The sequence below is a fragment of the Orbicella franksi genome, chromosome 1 (assembly GCF_964199315.1).
Source record: "Orbicella franksi chromosome 1, jaOrbFran1.1, whole genome shotgun sequence".
In the NCBI taxonomy this organism is placed as follows: domain Eukaryota; kingdom Metazoa; phylum Cnidaria; class Anthozoa; order Scleractinia; family Merulinidae; genus Orbicella; species Orbicella franksi.
This window is the reverse complement of record NC_138145.1, coordinates 41531017-41540754: the sequence shown is the minus strand read 5'-3', so window position 1 is coordinate 41540754 and position 9738 is coordinate 41531017. Positions and strand designations below refer to the sequence as shown.

General features: G+C 39.6%; 1 protein-coding gene across 1 annotated transcript in view; it reads right to left on the bottom strand.

Moving 5' to 3' along the window:
• Positions 1-9738, bottom strand: part of LOC145481309 (uncharacterized) — a 100632-nt gene that overhangs the window by 69748 nt on the left and 21146 nt on the right. The gene's annotated exons all lie outside the window — the stretch shown is intronic.

Below are 9738 nucleotides of genomic sequence, written 5' to 3'. Positions count from 1 at the left end.
CCAATAACATTCAACGGACCAGACTTATAACATCATCGACTGACAAACACTATTCACTTGACTCTGAAGATGACTTCCGCTCAGGTTGTCGAAACGTCAGTTTCGAGGAAATAGCTGTTTCATGACTCAGTCATTTGTATTGAAGACGAGTGTTGCTCTTTCCTTGATCAATATGCAGGTTCCATAGCCCCATTATCAGTATCAGAAACTAGTGCAGGTAATTTGAACTTTTATATCAAACTCAAGAACAACAACAAGCGTTATTTGCATATTCATAATAGTTTTAAATCAACTTTGTACACCACGCATGAATATAGAATTTAGTAATATGCTTTTTCCGAGTTACTTTGTGCTATGTTCCAAAACGAATCCCAGTGCAAAACCTTTCATGTGAAAATAAGTTTGATTTGCATGAAAATTAACCTGTAGGCGGAATTCATTTTCACATGAATGGTTTTGCACGGAGACTCGTTTCGACACAGAGGCAAAAGGCAACTCGGAAATGGCCTATTGCTATCCGCTTAGTTTTTGGTTTCGTAATTTGGTTTTCCTGTTCTCTCTTGATAACGTTTTCTTACTAAGGTCTTGCACATTTTCTCAAACTCTTACAAGCTGCGAGGCGACGAAAGCCGGAAGTCACGTTGGATTTTTGCGTTTGACCGCTGTCGAATCGTAACAATCTGGAGACCTAATAATGTCGTAGCTTCGTAGAGATAAAAGTGTGTCATCGCTCGTAATTTGTGGTCAAAGACCCGAATGCCTTCGCAGCAATTCATGTCTCTGACTAACTCTGAGACGCTATAATTAAGAGAAGAACAGAAATGCTTCAAGACTTTCAGGCCATTTATGTCCATTTATACAAAGAGAATTTCCCTTTCTTTGCTAGTTGAACATACGGACGCCACTGCTTCATCAACAACGCAGAAAATGTTTACAGGTATTATGAATATTAATGGTAAACTTAGAGTCTGAGGTCTTTTTCTTACCCCCACTTCAAGGAAATTTTGTTTTGTAGTTAAAAAGGGAGGACGAAAAGATGGGAGGACAGGAGGATTGATCGAAAGGTTGATGAGAGAAAAAAGATGGAATGCTGCTGCGTGGTCAACTATTTTATCAAGTATATTCTCAGGGTATTGTTTCACTACTCTCCTACAAGAGAGTTGATGTGGGTGTAAGAGGAGATTGAAAAAAAAAAAAAGGGATGGGAGGACAGTAACGATGGGTGAATGGGTGTATGGTGGAAGGTTAGGAGAATGCAAAGATAAAAGAACAGTTATTATTGAGAAGGACAAACGGTTTCCCGACAGTACTGGTCATTCATATTTATACCGTGTTTCATGTTCTTGGACAGGTAAAGATGCTGGTGCAGGAACTTTATCTCCAACGGAGGGCACTCGCATAGGTAAACTTAATTTCTACCACAAACTGTCTCTCTTTCTCCTTTTCTTCGCCCCCATCTCTGGGAGAGTTGATTCCACTTCTTGTTTGTAACGCTGGGAGGATGGGAAGGTGATGAGATCTGAACACACACACAAAAAAATGGAAATGAGGAAGCAGGGTAATAAAGAAATCGAGGCTGGAAGAATCGAAAAATTGCCTGACGACAAATTGAGTGAATGGGAGAGAATGGTGAGGAAAAAGCTGATTTGTTACATGTAGTCATTTACTTTGATGAGTGTGCTGTTTCATCACCAACAGAGCCGGAAATTTCCCTATAGTCCGAGTTTGAATGTTAAACTTCATCTGGAGTATTCTATTCACCTCTCCTCTGGGTTCCTGAGGGAATAATTTGGGAGAACTGTGGGATTGAAGTATGCACAGATGGGAAGTTAAAAGGATCGGAGAATGGATCTATGGGAGGATGCAAGTATAAAAGAGTACATTGAAAGGAAGGAGAATTGGATAAAAAAAAAGCCAGGAGAGTTTAAAATGAAAACAACCAAAAGGCTTTATAACTTAGTCATTCATATTAACAAATTATTCACGTTCCCTTCCAGATCGAACAGAGAGCACTTGTGTCACGGATTCATCACCAATACAGGAAACAGTAATTTCAGGTATTTTGAATTTTTAATGTTAAATTTAGTCTCACGGTCTTATCTTCATCCTTCTCTTTGAGGAAGTTGATTCCAGTTGTTTCTACAATGGAAGGATGGCAGAACATGTAGACATGGAAATAAGAAAGCATGCATGGAAATGAAAGTTCGAGAAAGTAGAGATGAGGGAATGACCAGATCGAAAATGTTGTTGATAGGAAAGAATTGTAAGGAAGTAGCTGTTTCATGACTTAGTCATTTGCATTGCTGACGAGTGTTGTTCTTTGCTTGATCAATATGCAGGTTCCATAGCCTCATTATCAGTATCGGAAACCAGTGCAGGTAATTTGAACTTTTATATCAGACTCAAACAACAACAACAACAAGCGTCATTTGCATATTCATAATAGTTTTAAATCACCTTTGTACACCACGTGTGAATATAGAATTTAATAATACGCTATTTCCAAGTTACTTTGTGCAATGTTCCAAAACGAGTCCCAGTGCAAACCCTCTCATATGAAAATGAGTTTGATTTGCATGAAAATGAACCTGTAGGTGGAATTCATTTTCATATGAATTGGAGTGGCCAATTAAGTATACTTTTTTTAGTTTGAATTTTAGTTCTTAGTTGTGCTTCTTTTTTTTTTCTCAGTAACTTTTGTAAGCTAGAGAGATCGCCATCTCTCTAGCAGTGGCAGACGAAGAAAACCAATGTCTTTCCTAGAGCGCCCAATCCACAAGCTTGTCCTCCTAGTTCCGAATAACACAGAAGGAAGACCGGGTGTCCCCGACGAGGAGCCAATCCCGCAAGGCTGAACAGATTCCAGTGATACCAAGTGAAGCTGATGCTGACAGAAGCAGATGTGGAATGGACACTTTAGTTTAGTTTTTTTTCCCTTTAGTTTGGACATTTCATAGCTAAGCATTCTAGGAGACGCCTATTTTTATAAATTGATCTTACAATTTAGGGGAGCCATGTAAGCGCTGCCATATAGGCGCAGTTAAGTATCTATCATCAAATTTCGTTCCGTGATTTACAGAATATCACGTGGGATATATTTCTTTACAAGGACCAGTTTATAGCACAGTAGAATGAGATCAGCAACGCGCGTGATCGAAGAATCAGAAATCCCTAAAGAAGTTATCAAGACATAAGATAGGATTTAACCCGGAAACGTTGGTGAGTAAGTCTATTTTATCAGCATTTAATTTCAGTTTGTTTCAGTTATGTTTGTTTCTATTATTGTACATAGCTAGTTTGTCTTTCTCATCTCGCGTGTAGAACCACTTACCCGCTGTTAGTAATTTAGCTTTATGTAATTGTAATTTTAGTCGACCACATCGTTATTAAATCAAGGAAATAAATCCAAAATAGTGACAAAGCCTGGGTCATTTTCCTCGGTGGTATAGTGGTGTGCGTTTTTTAAGAACAAGTTTCCGTGATAAGATTTTACTCGTGGCAGAGTTCAGGTATAGCCACCTACAGTCAACAACGATAAAACAAAGGTACCGGATGAATTTATTATTCGTTGAGTTTCGCTTGTTTGTTTTACTGCCGAACTCGATGAGTGAATTGATTCACAATCGTAAGCTAATTGATTCACAATCGTAATGTACATATAAGCTTATTAGAGAGCTTACGAATCGACGACTCCTTTCACGGCCACGACTTTTAGTGACGTCATGTTCTGGGTCGGCGTCGCGCACAATTTGGCGCCAAAATTTGATTACGATACGAAGACCGTGTTTGTGTACCCTGGACCCAGAGGTTTTTCTTGATTATTCTCATCTCATGCGGAACCTGGGATCAGGGTACTGTTTGTGCCTTTTTGGGAAGAAATTAATTTTTTCTTCCAGGAAACAACGCTTGTTTGTGAAGTACTATATCCCTTTGGGAAACTGGAAGAGACCGAAGGGAGATGCCAAAGTTAAGAGAGACGAGAAACTGCATTGCATATGCGTACTATGTACTTATTGACTGAGTGGGAGGGCCGGACGGGAAAATATTTGGCTCGAGGTCAGGACGTACGGACCGAGCGCAGCGAGGTCCATGCGTCCTGACCGAGAGACAAATATTTTCCCGTCCGGCCTGACCTTACTCAGTCAATAAGCATTTTATCATATGACCACTTAACGGTTGAACCTAAATAGGACGCGATTACATAACATCAGACGGCCGTGCGGAAAAACTACAGAAAAGATTCTACCATGAAAACTCATTGTCGTTTATTTCTTCGCGTCGAACAAGAAACTCACAATTCATCGAAAAACACGACTCATTTTCTCACATTTGTTTTTCAATGTAAGTCTACAATTACAATTCATGCCAAAAAGCCAACAGAAAGTTGACATAAAGCTGTCAAAGATATGTCAAAACCATCAAAAACTTAACGAGTGACAAAAGTTCGCTTCACGCTTCAGTGAAATTGTTCGCAAATCTTCTTCATCTGAAGACTTAAGAAAACGTCGGCGTCGTTTCAAGCTATTTGTCTACCTCTTGGATTCTCTTGAACAAGGAAGAACCAGCAACTGAATATTAATGACACCGATGTTAGCTCCCGCAAACAGTACCTGGGTTTGCTGACTTCTGCTGGCTTTGTTATGTAGTGGAAATTCAAGCGAGTATTATTATCTGGATGAATTTTACGGTAATGAACTTGTGTTCGTACTCAGTTTTGTTTCTTCAAACAACACTGATGTAGAAACTGCAGAGCAATATATCCTACGGTGCACAAGGTATGTTTGTGATTTCTCTTCTCCTAACTCTGGAAACTCGAAGAAAAAATTTATATCATACTTTGTTTTCTTCGCGGCTTGCCGGTTTTCTTGCTGTTGACCTACGATGAATTCTTTGATGCTTTCCACTGAAAGAAGTTTCGCCTCAAGACTGTTTGCTTATTCCAAAGGTTAATTATCGGACAATTCATTCGGAAAAGTTGTTTTCTTGACCGCCCGTTTGCTTGTTGTTGGCTTCTGAGAAAGTTGTGAACTTCTTTAGTTGTGAGGACTGTGGACTTTCTTTCTGTTCTTTCGGAGTGAGTTGGCGACTGAAGTAGTTCTGCATCGGACAGTTCGCCTGGATAGTAAACTTCGCTCTCAGAATGTTCACTTTCATCTCTCATTTTGAAAAGAACAAAATTTTGCAGCGACAAAGTTGTTTTGTCATTAACTCGCATCGAGTTTCTAGTAGGGCCGTACGCATTTCTAGTAGGGCCGCACGTGTTTTTCCGGCCCTATCACTTCGACGCGTACGGCCCTCATACGGGACCTTTTTTCTTATGGTTTTCCACGGAAATTGCGCGCGGGGCCGTACGGGTCATATGATAAAGAAAAGTATTTATCAATCACAGAGAGATTGTCTTGTTGCATGATGCTAATAGGTCAAAAAACCCGATTTTCCGTACGGAATTGGGATTATGAAAGATTTGAGTTAGACGAGTTGACAAATGCTGAATGCAACGTCAAATTTCGCTTCTATAAAAATGACATATAAAAATTTGCAGATGCACTTCAGTTACCAGATGAGTTCGTGACGTAGGTAGAATGTTTTGGTTGTCGAATCGATTCCTTTTTTCTGTATTTACCTAAAAAGATTTTTATATCCTCGCCGGTATAATGATATGGTTTTTCACCTCGCAATACCAGTCCCAGAGATCGCATTATAACAAATCACATGATTGACTGGATTTGCAATCGATGGAATCACTCGCTGACTGCCTACAATCATAACCTACTTTCTTTAGCAAACCTTACGCTATACGCTGATGCTGTACATCAGTCACGCGCAGCATCAGACAATTGTTGGGGTTTCATCGACGGAACTGTTCGGCCAGGTGTCAATCAAAGAGTTCTCTACAACAGAACCCCCCCCCCCCGCCCTGCGTGCGCACGTGCAAGGACCTTTAAGGGGTGCAGCTCTAACCCAAGATGAAAAAGACTACAATACAGCCATGAATGCTGCACGTACTGCTGTTGAATGGGTAAAATTGGTTTAAGTGCAGTGGGGAAAATGTACATAGATTGTGCCTTGATTCAGAACGCTCATACTACTTTGTACCAGTCTACTAGCTCCGAGTACTTTGGCATCAATCCACCGCTCCTAGATAATTATTTCATTTAATCATATAGTTTCAACTTCTGTTATTTTTGTATCAATGTGGAACTCAACAGCATTAAAAGAAGAATTTTGTTTTAACTTTTCATTAAATAGTAAATAGAGATTATCCATATGGAGAAAGGGGTATCCCATTACTAAAAAATGTAACCATGTAACCATGAACTTAACTACGCCCATAAAAACTCCTGACTAAATTAGTCCAACATAACATCAATTTCTCTTCTTCAAAAGTTTAACAGGGCATGTTGCATGAACATCTGAAGCATCGTTTGAAATTGCTCTTGCTGATTCTTCAGTCATTTGCTGAAGCATATAAGGGTTTGTTGGCTGCTGCACTTTTCTCCTGTGCCATTCTAAATTCAAGCTCTTGCTTTTTCAGTTCGCAATATCTATCTGATGCCTCTCTCAAGTATTTAAGAGGGTCGTTTCCATGGTGTATCCTTTTCTTTTTTGGCAGATCAGAGCCAGCTCTTTTCTTTGTTTCTGATCGACGTTCCACATGTTCCATTGCCTTATTTCTCGTGTCCTTGTCCTTTGCCGCCTTATCCCGAGGTTCTTCTGAGGCCTTCTCTGACGCCCCCTCCTGATCTTCTTTTTGTTCCAAGTAATCTTCCATTTTTTGATCGAGTTCTGTCTTTCCTGGAGAAATCCCAGAAGTATTTTTCTCAGATCTTTCCTTCTTTTTAAAATCCCACAGACGTTTGAGACACGCTAAAGGACGGCTTTTTCAAATGATTAAGACTCTCAGCAATTCGATCTAGGCACTGGCCCGCTCCCTGCCTTATATTTCCATAATTCGAACAACATTATTTCCCTTTCCAGCATTACATCATGCTCTCCATGCTCTACACTCCATTTCATCTGAGAATTTCTTTAACAAAACGAGTTACATTCGTGAGATGTACCAATGTCATAAACTTGTCCTACATCATTTAAAAAGGCAAATCAGCTCTGGAATAGATCAAATTTGCTTTAATTTAGCACAGCATATATAAACAGTTTCTTGTCCACAAGCAAGTGTAAACAATAAATTTGCTGGAAAGAGCCCTCTCTTTGGCCTAACAAAATTGTGAAGTAATAATTTAGTTTGGATTTCTTTTGTTTACAAGTACAACGGAATATTCACTACATTAACATTGACTGCAACTGTACAAATTTAAGATTAAGCTTTTGCAGTGAAATGGCTTAAATAATGAAGATGTAGGCAAGACTTAAGAGTCTGGAATTTCTTTTAACTGGTTTTAGGATATCTAAATTCGGTCTGAATTAAATAAGTTAAGTAAAGTGTCTGCTGACGTCAAAACAAAATAACTACAGTTGAAAAGCTGCGCATATCATCGTTCAAATACATACCTTTGCCTTATTTGACCGATAGCTGCGGGAATAATTTATAAAAACTGCACATGTAGACATGGTGTGAAGTTGAGCTTGGATACATTACTTTACTCGGGCTATTTACCGTTATTAGGCCCCAAAAGAAAGCTGAAAATGCCACCCCAATTTTCATTTCGTTCATGCAATTACACTTGATATGCTGGGAAACCTCAATAAAGAGATGAATAACCAAAAAAACCCATAGTTATCATAACCTTGTACTTGTTGCCGTAGCCAAAGCTAAAACTTCGTCTGCCATTTCCAGCGTCTTCAACTGTTAGAAAAAAAAAAAAAAGAAAACTCAGACTTCAGAAAGCAATAATCTACCTTAGACGTAAAATGGCACAGAAAAAGGTCACAACAAACCTAAGTCGCAAAACTCTGACGGCAACTTGAGAACACTCTGGTTGCCGTCGTCGCCGGCCACGCGACGATGCTCAATCTTGCGAAACACCCTTTTGCGCATGCGTAGTAGGGCTTTCCGCTGTACAGACATCGTCGTCGTGAAAGAAGTCATCGATTCGTAAACTCCCTATTGTTAAAACTACGGCTGCATACGTGTATGCAAACGAACAATTGCGTTTGTGTTTTCATGCTTTAGTCCGTTATTTTGAAGTCCTTGATATTCACCTCTGAAAATTGTACTAAAACAATTATTCGCCTCAGGCTCAGTGAATATTTACCAATGTTCACTTCGGTGGCTGAACACAGTTTTTTGATTCCTGTGTTTCATTTACCTTTTTTCGCTAAAACTCTTGATCCTTTGGTCGCCAAAAATGGCAACACGCTTGTTAACAACACAATCTTCTGTTTTTTGATAGTTAAGCTGGCGTGTCTGACGTTGCCATGGAAGCATGAAATATTAACAGGGCTTTAAAATCGGGCTGGTTTATTTGCAGAAATCTAGTTATTAAATTCTCTTTATAATTTACATGCAACAAGCATGTAACAATGCTCAGAAGTTAACACTATTTTATTAGTGGAATTCTACTAGTATACTAATGCAAATGCTGCCATCTGATTGGCTGAGCTACTCGTACACTATCAGCCATTAGAGTGCAGTGACTGTCAGTCGTCCATAAAATGCAACGTTTTCATCGTTTTCCTGAAGTTTTGGAAGAAAGTTTAGATGTAAATGGATAATTAAATTTCTGAGAAGACTAAAAGAAGGGCATCAACGAAATAGTTGATTCGGCCTTCGGCCTCATCAACTATCACCTCATAGAAATCTTGAGCTCATAATCTAATAGTTAAATAGTAATTTAACGAAGATATCTATAATTATCCCCATAAGCGTACGAGATGGGGGGGGGGGGGGGGGGCGAGGGGCAAAACGCCCATGATTCGGGCAACGACACTCAAGAGAAAACATTACAAAATAATGCTGTTGATGTGATTTTCAAAACCCGCATAAAGAGTTTCTACTTTTATGAAGTTCTGTGTGGTTAGACACCCGATTGGGTATCTTTAGGCCGCCAAGTGGTTTCTTCAGTGGTTTGGTCCCTGAAGTAGTACCGTGTGCGTACCGTATAAAGTGTACCATTTGTATCTGCTGCTGATCTTAAGTATCGTTGGCGCACCGAAGACGCCGTGGTAGTCAGTCGGGACGAAACGGGACAGCGTTTTCGGCCTTTACTTTTAGATTTTAAGCCTTGTAAGCTACTTTTCTCTGACATTTGCCTTGCAATAAAAGGACTTAAACTGAAATGTTATGAGGGACCTGGGGTTTTCTGTTAGCTACAAGTTGGCTTAATGTGTATCGTGGAAATCCTTAATAAGGATATTATTTCCTTTCCCAATTTTCCATCAACAAAACAAGGACACGAATCAAAGCGAACGAGGACCAAGACTTTTTTTCTTGTGGTGGCTCTGAAAGAGCCGTTTGGAATGTCTTAACAATATGGTGTTTTAATTTCTTTCTTGAATTTTTCTTTGGAGGTGTTCCTCTAGTACGTCCATGTTGTTAACCATCTTATTTACGTGGCTTTTGAATTCATAGAAGGCTTGCAGTGCACGCTGCAAGTCTGCTGTGGCCGAGACTATCACGAACGACTTCTTGCAATGCCTCATGTTGTTCTTTGAACGTCTCGTGTATGTAGAGACGTTCGTCTCGAATATATGATTGCTTCTGTAACACACCCAAACGGTCCATCTTCAAACGCAAATGCCAATGTTTCTGATCAGCCCATCGCTGAACGAACGCCATGA